Below are 13,691 nucleotides of genomic sequence, written 5' to 3'. Positions count from 1 at the left end.
CAGATGGCCAGACGGAAAAGTTGAATCAGGTCTTTTAGCAATATCTACTCTGTGTGTTAACACAGATAGACAAAGAAGGGGCAGACATACTTTGGGCAGCAGAGTTCCCATATAACAATAGCCTAAACACACCCACAGGGTGTTCCCCATTATTCCTACTTAGCGGATGGCACCATACAGCTTTGGCCTACAAAACACCAAACCACACATCTGCAACCAGAGTTCAGGAGCATAACTCTAACATCAGGTGGTAATTGCTAAAGAAAACCTACAGCAGGGCAAATCCACGTACAAGAAATATGCAGATAGATCACGCAAACTCATATTAGAGTATGAGATAGGGGACAAGGTATGGGTAGCCTCTCAACTTCTACACATAAAAGAACTTTACAAATGTCTTCCAGTATATAGAGTAATATCCCATTACCACTAAAATTGGTGCTAATGCCCTGAAGTTGGAGGTGTCCACAACCCTAAAGGTGCACCTAGAGTTTCATGTCTCTCAACTTAAAAAGGCCCATCCTAATGTCAGACCTAGAAAAGAAACCCCACTACCTGATTAACTGATCATGAGTTATAGTACAAAGTCAAAGTCATTATTGATGCCAAAAGAGTAAGGGGAAGAGCCTATTACCTCATAAAATGAAAGGTTATGTGCCAGAAGAACTAACATGGGAACCACCAATTGGGGTTCATGCAGAGTGCTTAGAGGTGCAATTCTATAAACAATACCCAAACAAACCCTGGCTCAGGGGTTGGTGCTTAAGGTGGTGTACAGTCATGTTCCAGAAACAGTGCAAATCCAGACAACCCATGTTCTGGGGATAACCACGTGTCACGTGTGCCACATTAGTGAGATACTGATGAGCCAGGAGCCTGGGAACTACATTACCTAGCATCCTACATAGTCATGTAAGACTCCATGTTCTCAAGGGCCATCTTAGGAGTAAGGATATTTAAGTTTCACCTACTGGCAAACCCATGCTAGCTTTCTGGCAGACCTAATGTGCTTACCTCTGTCTGCATCCTGTATCCTCCAGAAAGGAGTGTGTGCTGCAACCTCGTCTGGAAGACTTCACCACCACCTGCAAAGAAGAAAGAGGAATTCAATTCCTCCCACAGTAAGATTTCTTTTAAAACTTTGCATTCAGTTAATACACACCTGATTTGGCTCCTAAGTGTTGTCCCATCCCACTGTACCTCTGCTGAACCACTAAACTGAAAGAAAGGTATACAGAGAGTATTGGAAAGAAATGGACACTGATCCAAGGGATAGCAAAAGTAACAAGGTGTCAGGACTGACCTAAAGGACAAGAACCTAGAAACCAGTACAACTAGGAAGTGCACAAATAGAGAAACCAGTGCCATAACTGGACAACTGCAAAAGACCTGGTGCAGTAACTGGGAAGAACACAGAATAACCCAGTGCAGTAACTGGGAGAAAGACTGCTTCATGGGGCAGGCACTTGGAGCAGCTGGTCTCTTTAGCCAAGGGATGTTCAGTCAACTGCCTTGGATTGCCTCTTGCCCCCAGTCTCCTGGTCTTCAGGTACCTGTGCCTTTATTGGAGTTAGAGTGCTAGGGGACATATTAAAGCATAATCCCTAATCTCCATTTATTTTTCATAGTAACACCATCACTATTTATCGGCAGAGTCCACAATATTTCGAAAGCGAGATTAACTGGGAATCCCCTCACAACCACATCCCACTTCCTCTGTTCTGTTGCACCCTCTTTTAGCATATGAATAGGGGTTCTGAACTAGAGAGAAGTGGCCAGGCATTCACAACATTCCTGGCAAGCCATGTAGGTAAGACGTTACATCTCCCTCCACATCACTACAATTCTACCTCCACACCAGCACTACACTTCCGTCTCCACAAAACTCTTACTTCCTTTTCCACACAACTCCTACTCCCACCTCCACATTGATACTACTCCAACCTCCAAACCACTGCTACTCTTCCTCCACACTGATAGTACTCCCACCTCCACACAACATCTCCCATCTCCACACCACTACTGCTCCTACGTCCCAGCTTCTCCTCAGTCACCATCTTTTAACTCCTTAAGTCACAGTTTCACTCACTTCTTTCTCTCCTACTACCAATTGCAGTCACACACCTTGCACACACACTTACACCACAGTACCACTTTCTATTACTAGCCTCTATGCTCATCAGCAGTGTCATTCCTCCTTCTGGTCTTTTGGTCCACCTCCATCTCCTCTGACCTCACCTGGAAAATACACATTGTCATGTTTCCTGCTCCGCACTTTATCCTCCCCCGCCTTCCTCTATTGGTTTTTTTTCATGCTGGGTTCCTGAGCCAACCCTGCCCTGTCTTCCCCACCCAGGAGGTGTTACAATCAAGAAAATACTTATAAGGGGGTATAAGCCCCGCCCCTTTCTGATGTGCAGGGCTGCCAAGGTCTGTGATTGTGGGCCCGTTATGGCCAATGTTCCAGTTTGTGTGAGAGTTCCACATTTCCATGAAATTGCACCTTCTATCCGGTGAGATGCTCCAGAGCTTGGTTACATGTGAGTGGTTTGTTGTCCTGGAGTGGATTGCATTGTTTCACATGAAATCTGGCAGTTGCTGTAGCCATCTGTGCAGTGTCACCATATAGTTCCTCTTCTGTGTGCTGCTGGGTGTGCTAGTGCATGGCATCTATCTGGAGGCCCCTGTGGGATGCTCTTTTGAGGGTCTATTGCTAGGGATACTCGTAGCTGTGGTTCTCTAAAAGAAATAGAGATAAACTGGGAGAATCTTGCAAAAGAGGTATGGGGAGATCATCAGTGGTCTATTGACAAGCACACTGGCACATAAAGAAGGGACAGGGGTTGGGGACAGGGGTTGGGCCCTCCCAAATTGCCTCCTTTCCCCTTTGAGGTGAACTGGCTCCAGCTTCTACGTTGGTAGGCCTCCCAACCAGGCTGAAAGATTCCCAATCCCTCCTGACATTCCGACACAGTCATCGGACATAGTGGACAGATAGCCTGACATAAATTATTTGAAAGATTTAAAAGCTCTGGAGTATAATACATGCAGGGATTTAATTTAAAGTGGTGTAATCTATGTCTGTTGGAAAATGCAATATTCTCTTCCATTGCAGACTTTCTTTAGCCACCAATTTAACTGGAGAATCTTGAAATAGTTTCCCAAAAAGCCCATATGTAGTATCCTGAGAGACATTTGCATAAGACATAATAATTTGATAGTTCCAGGAAATGTACTCCCTTTCTGGATTTGATTTACAGAAGTAAAATTCTACAGGAAGTTTGTTGAGTGTGGTTGAGTGTCTGGTGTTTCTGGGAAATACACCATAGCTATGCCTTGCTGGATAGGATACACGCTGAGGAGCAGTCTTTCTACACTTGCTTTCATCCCTCACCCCTTCTGCTTACGCCTGCCCATATTACCAGCATATTGAGCACAGCGGAGTGTGGTTGAGTGTCTTGTTTCCACAGTCTGGAGAGTGGAGATGGGCCGTGACAGTCTGAGCACCAGTTAATTGAAGGAGCAGCCAGGGTAGAGGAAGGGCAGGACTTATCGCTCTGGCGGAAGTCCATGAGGAAAATCGTGCAAGTGTCATCCTGCTAGATTGTGATTGTAAACTCACACATTTTTCTCTTGTGGTTAACAACCCCCAACGTACCTGCTTAGATACAACCTCCCACCCACTATGCGGTCTAAGTGGATGGCCATGGGAACACATAATCTGCGGTCTGACGGCTTGCCTAGCGTTGAGAGAGACGGCATGGGCAAAATACCCATTTGTGTTCTGGAAAAATCCTGCCCCCTTGCCTCAAGGCCCGTCATGGGGGCAGGTTTACTGGTAAGACAGGATCCATTGGTATCTGCCCCTCATATCAGTCCCATAGGGGTGCCCACAGTGGACAGTGAGGCTGAAAGACTCTAAGCCTTCTAATGGCTGTTCACAGGATACCCAACAATCTGCAACCTTAAATCCAATAACAAACGACTACCCGCTACAAACCATGGCAATCAAGGAGGTGGCGACTGATTTATGTGTAGACCTGATGGGGGAATTCATGACTGCAGCACCCAGTTTGGTTTCTAAATCCATTGAATTGATGGTAAATGCCATGATTACCCTGGGGGCAGACTTTTTAACAGAAATGCCCATCATCTCACCCATACCAGGCAAAGAGCCCAGTAATTTGAACAGGGGAAGAAGCAGGAGCTCGAGCCCCATACCAGTGGTGCAGGAAGCCAAATCAAGTGGTAACGATTTTGCTTTGGCCATCAATGATAGGACATTCTCTATTGATGGCGGCCTTAGCTTTTATAATGAATATGCTCAGGAACACTCTTGCTCCTTCTCAGGTAATGGGTTATCTTGCCTTACTGTGGAATGTGAAGAAGGGGAAAACGGTGAAGAGTCAAACACGAACACACTGAGTTTGGATGGAGAGGCAAGTACTTAATCTGTGAATATGTTCTCTATATTTGAAGCACTGCTGATGGACTTGACACGCAAATATGAGGCCACGGCCATGAAATTGGACAGTGTGATAAATTTGATAAAATTGCACATCTCCTTAATGAACTCCTCAAAGCCTCATACCCAGTGACCAGGGAAGTGGCTTCAGTACGTAAGGAGGTGAGGGACATCCACAAACTGTTGACCAAGGCACGGGTTGGGGAGCAAGCAGGAAGGAGGACCACCAAAGAGGTGGAAGTAACTTCTGAAGTCACGACCAGTAGTGGGCCTGATGCTGTAACCTGGTACGCTCGACCAAGGAAAAGAGATATCAAAAAACCAGTGAGACAGGTCTTGATGTAGGAACAGCTAGCAGATAAAAAAGGAAAATAACTAAAACAGGAGGCCTGATGCCCAAGGAGACTCCAGATCTGGGCAAGGATCCCAAAGTCTGCTTAGCCTGCATTTGTTGTGCAGCAAAAAAGCGAGACAAAGAGGTGGGGGAAGTTATGTTCTATGCCCCACATTTGTGCCAGTAACCATTGTACCATCAATCTGCAGGCCGACATGGAGACAAGGGTGCAAACCCTGTCACTAGTCGTCCTGTGGACATGGGTCGTGCAGCGGGTGTCACGGCCCATAGAGAGCGGGATGATGTATAAGATCAAGTATCTGCAGGCAGAACCAATAACCTTTTCATACATAACCTGGAAGATTTACTTGAGCCCACCACAGTCCCTGCTGTTGCACGCCAGCAGCCTAATGGGCCACTGTTGGAAGCCCTGAAGATTAGAAGTCTGTTCTGTGGGGGTAGCTGGCTGTTTTTGAACCGCTCCAGAGTACTGGCATTGTTACAAGCGGTTCTGCCTCCCCGCTCCATAAATAGTGGAGACATCAGGCTCGTAGATATGTGCAAAGACTAGCAATGCTTCATCTATTGTCCACTTCTTTGATGAGAACATTTAGTCTTTAATTATGGCTTTGCAGTAAACTCTACACAAACTGGGTTATGATTGCTCCATTTGCTGTCTTGAGGGACCTTTGGGGATACAATATCCAATGAAGGCAACAAGTAATGCAATCGCTTGGCCTGGCTAAACTGGCTCATTAAACTAAAAGATGTCCTGAAGAGGTGGTGCAGGGAAGGGAGGTCAATGAATCTCACTCGGCTTGGCTGGAGTCCCTGGTAAAATCCAGGGTGGGGGGGGGCTCACTCCTAGCCAGGGACCCAGGGCCAAACACTTAATGTTGAGCTGGAATACCAGGGGTCACAAGCACTTGTTTGAGGATGATGGCTTATTTTAATACATTGATGGGCTTAATGTGGTGTTCCAGGAGACTTGGCTGATGGACCCTTTGGTAGTAGATGGTTGGACTTTTATTTGCAGAGCAGCTAGCAAGGGTCCGCGTGAGCAGCCTAAAGGTGGCTTGGCAATATGGGTGAAGCGGCCAATGGAAATAGTGGAGCTACTAGTTTCTTCCCCTAATATCCTTGCAGCCAGGCTGACATACTCCCAAAAGCTGCATAAACTTGGACCAAGGGAGCTGCTTTGGATCAAAGTTTATGTTCTGCCCTACATAAGGGAAGTTAAGAGCACTATGAGGGAAATTGACATCTTGTTGAGGGGCCTGAACCAGGTGGGCCCTTTAATGCCATGATCCCCCTGCCATTAAAGTTGGGCACAGAGGAGTCGAACCCCGAGCAAATGGGGGATGGTTTGGGCCTGCTTGTTATCCTCCAGTGGTTTTAGTACAATTAACAGGGCATATCCATCTGACGATCCACTGAATTTCACCAGGGTGGGCAAAGGGGACAGTAGCATTCTGGAGTACATTTTAGTCAGCAACCTACCTAACATTTTGGAGGACATGTGCATCTATCAGTGTTCCGAGAGCAATCATTTCCCTATATTGGCTGGATTTGATGTTTACTGGCGGAATTAAATCAGGCGGATTGAGTGTGGACTCCGGTCTGAGTCGTATCAGGTAGAGTGACTCCAGTTTGGATATTGCAGTGAGGCTGGCAAGTGTGCTCCTGGCTCCCACACACGCTGAGGCCTTGGAACCTGGGTGGTTAACACCTGAGAGTGTAATGCTTCGGTTTGAGGCAAACATGTTGGAGATCCATAAATGTGCCATCAGGCCATGTAATGCGACAAGTAGGACGGCCCTGGGGAAGAAGGGCCCCATCTCCATTATTGCGATCACACAATTATGGACGGCAAGAGGAAGTTAAGGGGAGTCCTTCGCAAGATAGCAGCATCTGAGCACATTCCACTGGCCCATGGTGTAAAAGCCAGACTGGCCTAGGCTACATATTGTAAATGACTAAAGCACCATAAATACATCATGGAATGTCGGAGGTGGCAACAACTGGTGTTAACTACCCAGATTAAAGATAATGTTGCCTTCTGGAAAATTGTGAACAGCAAGGAATCAAGCACCATAGACATAAATGGTGTCACCGAGGCTGAATGGATCACTCACGTTGGGCTGACATTGGGGGGAGATACGCAAATTAGCCATATGGGGTTGCAATGGGGCAATACATGGGTTTATGATCGATCCAAGGATGACATTGCATTAGTCTATGGGCTAGTAAGGCGCCAGGGCCCCCAGCCCAGACAGAATATGTAGTAATGTCATCAAGGTAGACACCCCTACTTGGGCCACAGAATTACATTCCCTTTTCAAGTGTATTGAGGCACTGCAGTGCATACCTACATCTGGGCAGGACAGCATTATCGTGCATGTCCTAAAAAAGAGGATGCACGATATTCCTGAGAACGATCATATGCTGGCGATGCTAGATGTTCCGGGTAAGATCTTTGACAGAATACTACTGGAGGAACTGACGCTGTGGGCAGAACGTCTTAGATGTATTCGTCTATTCCAAACTGGATTTCGCAAGAAATCTAACACCAGCATCAACACGTTGGCATTAACCACAACGATTGAGCAATCATGCAAGGTGAAGATGGTCTCATTCTTTGTTGGATTTATTGATCTGACTATGGCATTTGACACCATTGATCGCAATATGCTGTGGAGGAAACTGCAACTGCAGGGTATCCCCTCTGACCTGTTTAAAATGTTGGTGCTTTTGTATTCACAGACGAGGGTGAAGGTGAGAGTGGACCAAGTAGGAGACTGTATGGCATGGACACCTATGACCAGGGGTTTGAAGCAGGGATGCTAATTGGTCCCGATGCTATACAATCTATTTACTGCTGACATGGGCCTGTCCCTGGGTCATTCAATTGCCATTCCACCAAACCTCGGCATGACACATCTCCAATGGCTAAGTTATGCAGATGACCTGGCCATATTGGATTTAACACCGGGTGGTCTACAAAGCTCGTTGTGTACCTTCAAGAGCTATGCAGACGAGAATGGTTTGATCATCAACATCTCTAAGACCAAGATCGTGGTCTTTGATCCGCAAAGAAAAAAACGAAGCTTAGACCAACCTGGGAACTGACGGGAGTAAATCTGGAGGTGGTTAAATCTTAAAAATATCTAGGCATCCAATTGGATTTTGGGTTGAATCGGATGTCCCATATGGATTTCGTAAAAATTGAAGAGTAATGCCAGCCTGTGAAGGATCTGCTCATTCTCACATAAGGGGGAGGCCACTTGGTTGGTTCTATGTTGCATCTTTACCGAGCTAAAGTGGTCCCAATGATGTTATATGGCAGGGAACGTGGGCTTTATACAAAGCCAGGGAACTTGTAATGCTATAACAGGCAATGGTCAAGAGCCTCTTACGGTTACCCAACCGTACTGCCTTCGAAAATGATTGTTTTAGAATTCAGGCAGTTTGCCTATTGACCTGAAGCTGGCGCTGGTGTGTCTTACACTGTACTGGAAAATGGTTAACGCACCAGCCGGTACATTGCTGAGCCTTATACTGGAAGCATACACCCCGCATGCTAAGTATATGGTGGGCAGCAATGTGGCAAGACTATGTGAGGTAGTAGTGTTATGCCTGGGGAGAGTGCCAAGTGGAGTTTTGGGTGAATCTTTGAGGCACTTTAAATCAGTGATGAGAGCAATCATTGTGGAATGGAGAGATAAGCAGGCTTTGGGTAACCTTGCCACAAGGAACTGTGCCGGGGAATTCATGTATTATGTTTAGCTGGGGTCTGATCCCCCAACATATATACCTGATTTCTTGGGGAATCACCTGATCTGGGACAATTTAAAAATCAAGTTCAACATGGTAAGATGAAGGGAAATTGAGGGAGCTTGGCTCAAGATACCTAGATCAGACCATGAATGTCGGCTGTGTATGATGGCCTACTTGAATCGGCCAGACATTTGTTGTGTGATTGTGCTGCGTTGGAGTCCCTGTGAGTGGAGACTGGGAAAGCTATTGGGATGGAGGTTGGCATTGACTGAGGGGGAGGATTGGGACTGATTCATGATGGGTAATGATCACGCCTGTATTTTGTATTATAGTCTGTTTCGGAGGAAAGTTGGAAACATTTTGGAAATGTTAACTTGAGGAAGGGAGAATGGTGCGCATGCACCTGCTACTTTGTTTTATGGAATTATATTTGAGGAAGAATTTGTGAAAAGTTGAATAAACTGTAACACAATTAAATAAATTACTAAAAAAATCCAGAGTTCATCCGAGTCGGAACTATTGCAGACCTCAGGTTACTTCTAATTCGAGGATACTAATAGAATGTATTTGGACGGAATGATGAGGCATCTCTGGTTTAATGATACCCATGGATTGTACAATAATAGCTCAAATCCATTACCAGAGTACAATTATGAATTTGCAATAAAAGTCCAGCAGAGAAATGCCACATAAATCTCCTGTGGACAAGAGCAGGGAATGAGTATATTCTCCCTGTTTATGTTTGGATACAAAATAATGTAAATAATCATTGGTAGTATGCTTTAAAGGAACCCCGCAGGACACCTTTTAACTTAAACAAATGTAGTATTTATTATAAAAGGCCTGCAATTTTAATTTCCATTAGCTGCAAAAATTCTTTGTATGTTAATAATGTTCATGTCACTCCAGATTCATCTAGGGGCCAGTGCCACCCAATTCTTGATTTGTAGAATCTGGATGGCAATCTGAGTAAAAATAGCCTCAAAACGGATACCTAACAAATACACTAAACCTACGAATGAAAAGCATCAAACAATAGGAGAGTAGTGTATTTCAGAGCATGAATGAACATGGCTGTTCTTTTCTGGACAAATTCTATGTTCTTCATTCCTCCAACAGTCAAAAAGCATTAGTTGAGAATCAAATATAATCCCTTACACTTGGTCGTCACAAGAGGAAAATCACACCAGCCCGCAAGTAACAGATCTGTGGCAAAATGTATGTGACCACACATTATCAAGTTTCTTTCCACATTCTCATCTCCACTGTTACTTGATAGCTTGCCAGGGATTATGCAGATTCCTTACTCACATAGAGATACTAGAAGAAACTCCTGTACAGTGTGTAATCCTCGGCCTACACAGACCAGGACCTATTAGAATCTGTATTTTAATATATACATGTGGAAGTTTTATGTGATATGTAAATGACCTCATAAGAGCTTAGTCCATGCAGTTCCGGTTCATGAACTCAGAGTATTGAATAGGGTCTCCTGCAGACAACAAATATGTTCCTGCAGAAAACATAAATCAGTCTGCTCTTTTAAGTTGGTTTAATTAAGACTTGTGAGTAACATTAAATTGAAATGTAACTGAGTCATTGCTTCCATCTTCTCTTCTACCATCCATTATAAAAACCTTTTCTCACCTAAGAATTCTACACCAACCTCCCTTCCCTCCTTTTCACAAGAGATCTTGCACACACCTTTGGCAAATGGGACTTTCCCCCCAATTTCTCTTCCTCAACCTTTCACCACTAATGCGTGTAATGTGTGCTGCAATATATTATCAACAGTTGCATGTGTTTGCCAATTGATAGGTATTTATTACTTTTGTGAGTGGTACTGGAACTACACTTCATAGCAATGTTTCGAAAGTAATTGTGAAAACCTCTGTCAATTGATCAGAGCATCCAAAAGGGTGAAAATGCCAATCATTTTGGTCACTTGTGACCAGCAATAATCCAACTATTCCACAGACCACAGTGACTCCACATCCAGCCAGCACTGCCAAGGGCATCAGTTGGAACACTGAAAGGCATCTGCAGATGCAGAAAGGATCCTGCAGAAGACCGACAACCAACAGTCGCCCTCATTCCGAGTTTGGCAGTTTGGAAATAAGGGTGCAGGTAACAACGTACTGGCACCGTTTCTGGACACCATACTACGAGAATGCCTTTAGGTGCCACCAATCCCCGGCAATCCTGACTTGCCAGGGTTTCAGGCCCCTACCACCATGTCTCTCACTGTTAGCAACGGTGCTGATGCTTCAGTGACCCCATTTCCATGGAGTCCTATGGGACTTCATGGAAATGGATAATAACTGTTACCGCCACCACTTGTGATATCCCACTGGCACCGGGATATCAGGCAGCAGTAAGGGTGTTACAGAGTTTCTGGTAACCTGCCGCCCCCGTAATGAGCCCCAGTGTATCAGCCTGGATCTACCAACCTGTCCCTTGTTCTGGAAGTCCCACACTTCTGCCACACCTTTCACTTATAGACCCTCATTATCCCCCTCTCAAGCAGTGCCACAAAAGGCTTTTAAGAGACCCACAACTGCAGGTCTGTCTCAACCTCTCCAGTAAACTGTTCCTCCAAATGCATGGAGTATGGTATCTCCGCTCCTGTATCACAGTTTGACTTCCCTCCTGTTGTGTGTAGCTATGGGAATGGAGCACTGATGCCTCCTTCCTTTTTTAAATGTAATTAAAAGATCCTATATCACAGTCAACCCCACCCACATCCTAATGTATCAGAAGCTGTGGTCTACTCTTACCCATTTTTCTTCTTGCTGTTGAGCACTGTGGGCCTCATTCCGAGTTTGGAGGTAGCAATGGCGCTTTTTGCGCATGGCTGCCTCCAAACCCTGGTCTGTGTCCGGTCCGGGTGAATGGGGACTTGCCGGGACATTCCGACCTGTGCAGAGCCGGTAAATCTCCATTTACCCACCCATTCCCCATTCCCATTTGAGCCCCCATAGGGCTCAATGGGAATGGGGAAGGTGCTAATTACGGGCCTGCTAACAGCAGGCCCGTAATTTGCGCCCAGGTCCCTTAGCAGGACCCGTAAAGAACGTGTGGTCAGACCACACGTCCTTTGCGGTTCCCGCTAAGGGACCTCGGAATTGGGCGGTAAGGGTTTACCGGCACCAGTCTCCTTACGGGTGCCCGGTATCCCATACAGCTCAAGTCGGAATGAGGCCCTGTGTCTCTAGACTCAACAAAGCATTGGCCATGGCTCATTAAAATTTCAGCAACACCTTTCACTTGGTGGATGGCATCAGCAAAATGATTGATCAGAGAGAAATGTGTAAAGAAAAAGTGAATGTTCAACACACAGAAATCAATCAGGAGCAAGAACTGTTAGAAATGTGTATAATTCTATTAAGGCGCTGCAGCAAAGTGAATGTGGAGTCTCGATATTCTTTGCTGTCACACTAAATTTGGTTGGCTTCTTATCAACAGATTCTGATTTATTACACACTGGAGATTTCATGATTATAAGTCTTCAAATTGTATTTGTTTTCTTTAACAGATGAATGCTCCGCTCTACAGTTCTTTAAATTAAGCATGCTCACTTTCACAGCTGACTATCCTTGAGTTAACATGTCTTTCAAATGCAAATATGTCTTGATTTTAAATGGGCTCACAGTTTTAAGTATGCTGCATAGCATAACCAAATATTCATCCTCATTGTGAAATCCCTCCTGCTCTACTGAGTTTTTTAATTAATCCTGGAATCTAATGCCCAGACTGAACGAAGATGTTCCCTTTAAAATATTGCTGTTTCAATAAGTGACTTAAATGTTTATTTTCTGTTGTTGGACATTGTATAATAATTGAATCTGTGTTCTTGTTGGTTAATTGTGCTCAAACATATTTCCTGATATATGTACTGATGTCAAAAAGATACACGATGCAGTGATATAGTTCTCTCCAGTGCCACCTGAAACTCTTTGCTTCAAGTTGGGTGGCAGGTGCTACACGAGGTATCTCAAGACGACAAGCCACAAGCATGGCATTCAATGAATTTACACAGTGAGCCCGAACATACAAATCAATGCCTTGCATTGCAAATCCAGATGCAGTTCCGGGGGCATACGAGACAGGTTCTGCTCCTAGAGTTTGAACTAGGGCTGGCAAAGTTGCAGGACCTCACCTTGACCCACTTCGAGAAGGTCATCACAAAACTTTGCAAAGTTTTTCTTAGGCACCACTAGGTGTGCAAATTTTGTTTCGTGGGTATTTAAACATGCACATGTGATTATTACCATAATAAATCGAAACAGCAGTAACTAAAAATCGAATTCCACTAACTTTTATCCATCGAACCAAGGAAGTGGGTGGGGAGAAATGTTCCCACAAAACACTATTTGCTGAAATTATTTCTTGCAAACCAATTTCTTTCAGGTCAAGAATGGATGATAGGGATGAGGCTGCCAAGCACCAACAGGATGCAGAGTATAACACTCTCACTTGCTGTTTTTCTTTTGCGATTTCCCTGGGAACGCTTTTTTGGCTACTTCCCCATGACTGGAAGATTCTAGATGTACTTTTTGTAGGCTGTGTAATCATCAAATTTTGTTCATACTAAAACACAGATGCTTAAAAAATGCATTTATTAGAATTAATGAGTTCACTTTTTGTGAACTTTATGTGCAGGATGGAGATGGGCAAATGGGATATAAACATGGTTATGTGTGTTTTCTTTTCCAGTAGATAACATGTAGCTAGTAATACACTTTGAAATGAGGGAATGCTTCTCTGAAAAGCTGCATTTTTGGGAACGTCACACACATGAAATTCACACGTTTGTGTGTGTAATGATTTTTAGCTGCGACCAGAAATGGTGGGACATTTGATCATATAAATAAAAGCTACGTCTGGAACTTTGCAAAATGAGACAGGCAGAAACAAAATTGCACACACCTAGTCAGAACATGAGAATATAATGCTAAAAGTAATCTTATGATGTGAACCAGGGCAAATGAGATAGGCCCTCATTACAACACCGGCGCTAAACTATGGCGCTATTGGCACCATGGTTGGTGCCGGTGTTGTAACGGGTCCGCCATGGTTCAATGGGGAATTACCACCCCGATCCAAGGTTAGCGG

The sequence above is a fragment of the Ambystoma mexicanum genome, chromosome 4p (genome assembly GCF_040938575.1).
Source record: "Ambystoma mexicanum isolate Mex_15411 chromosome 4p, UKY_AmexF1_1, whole genome shotgun sequence".
In the NCBI taxonomy this organism is placed as follows: domain Eukaryota; kingdom Metazoa; phylum Chordata; class Amphibia; order Caudata; family Ambystomatidae; genus Ambystoma; species Ambystoma mexicanum.
This window is presented reverse-complemented; position numbering follows the sequence as displayed.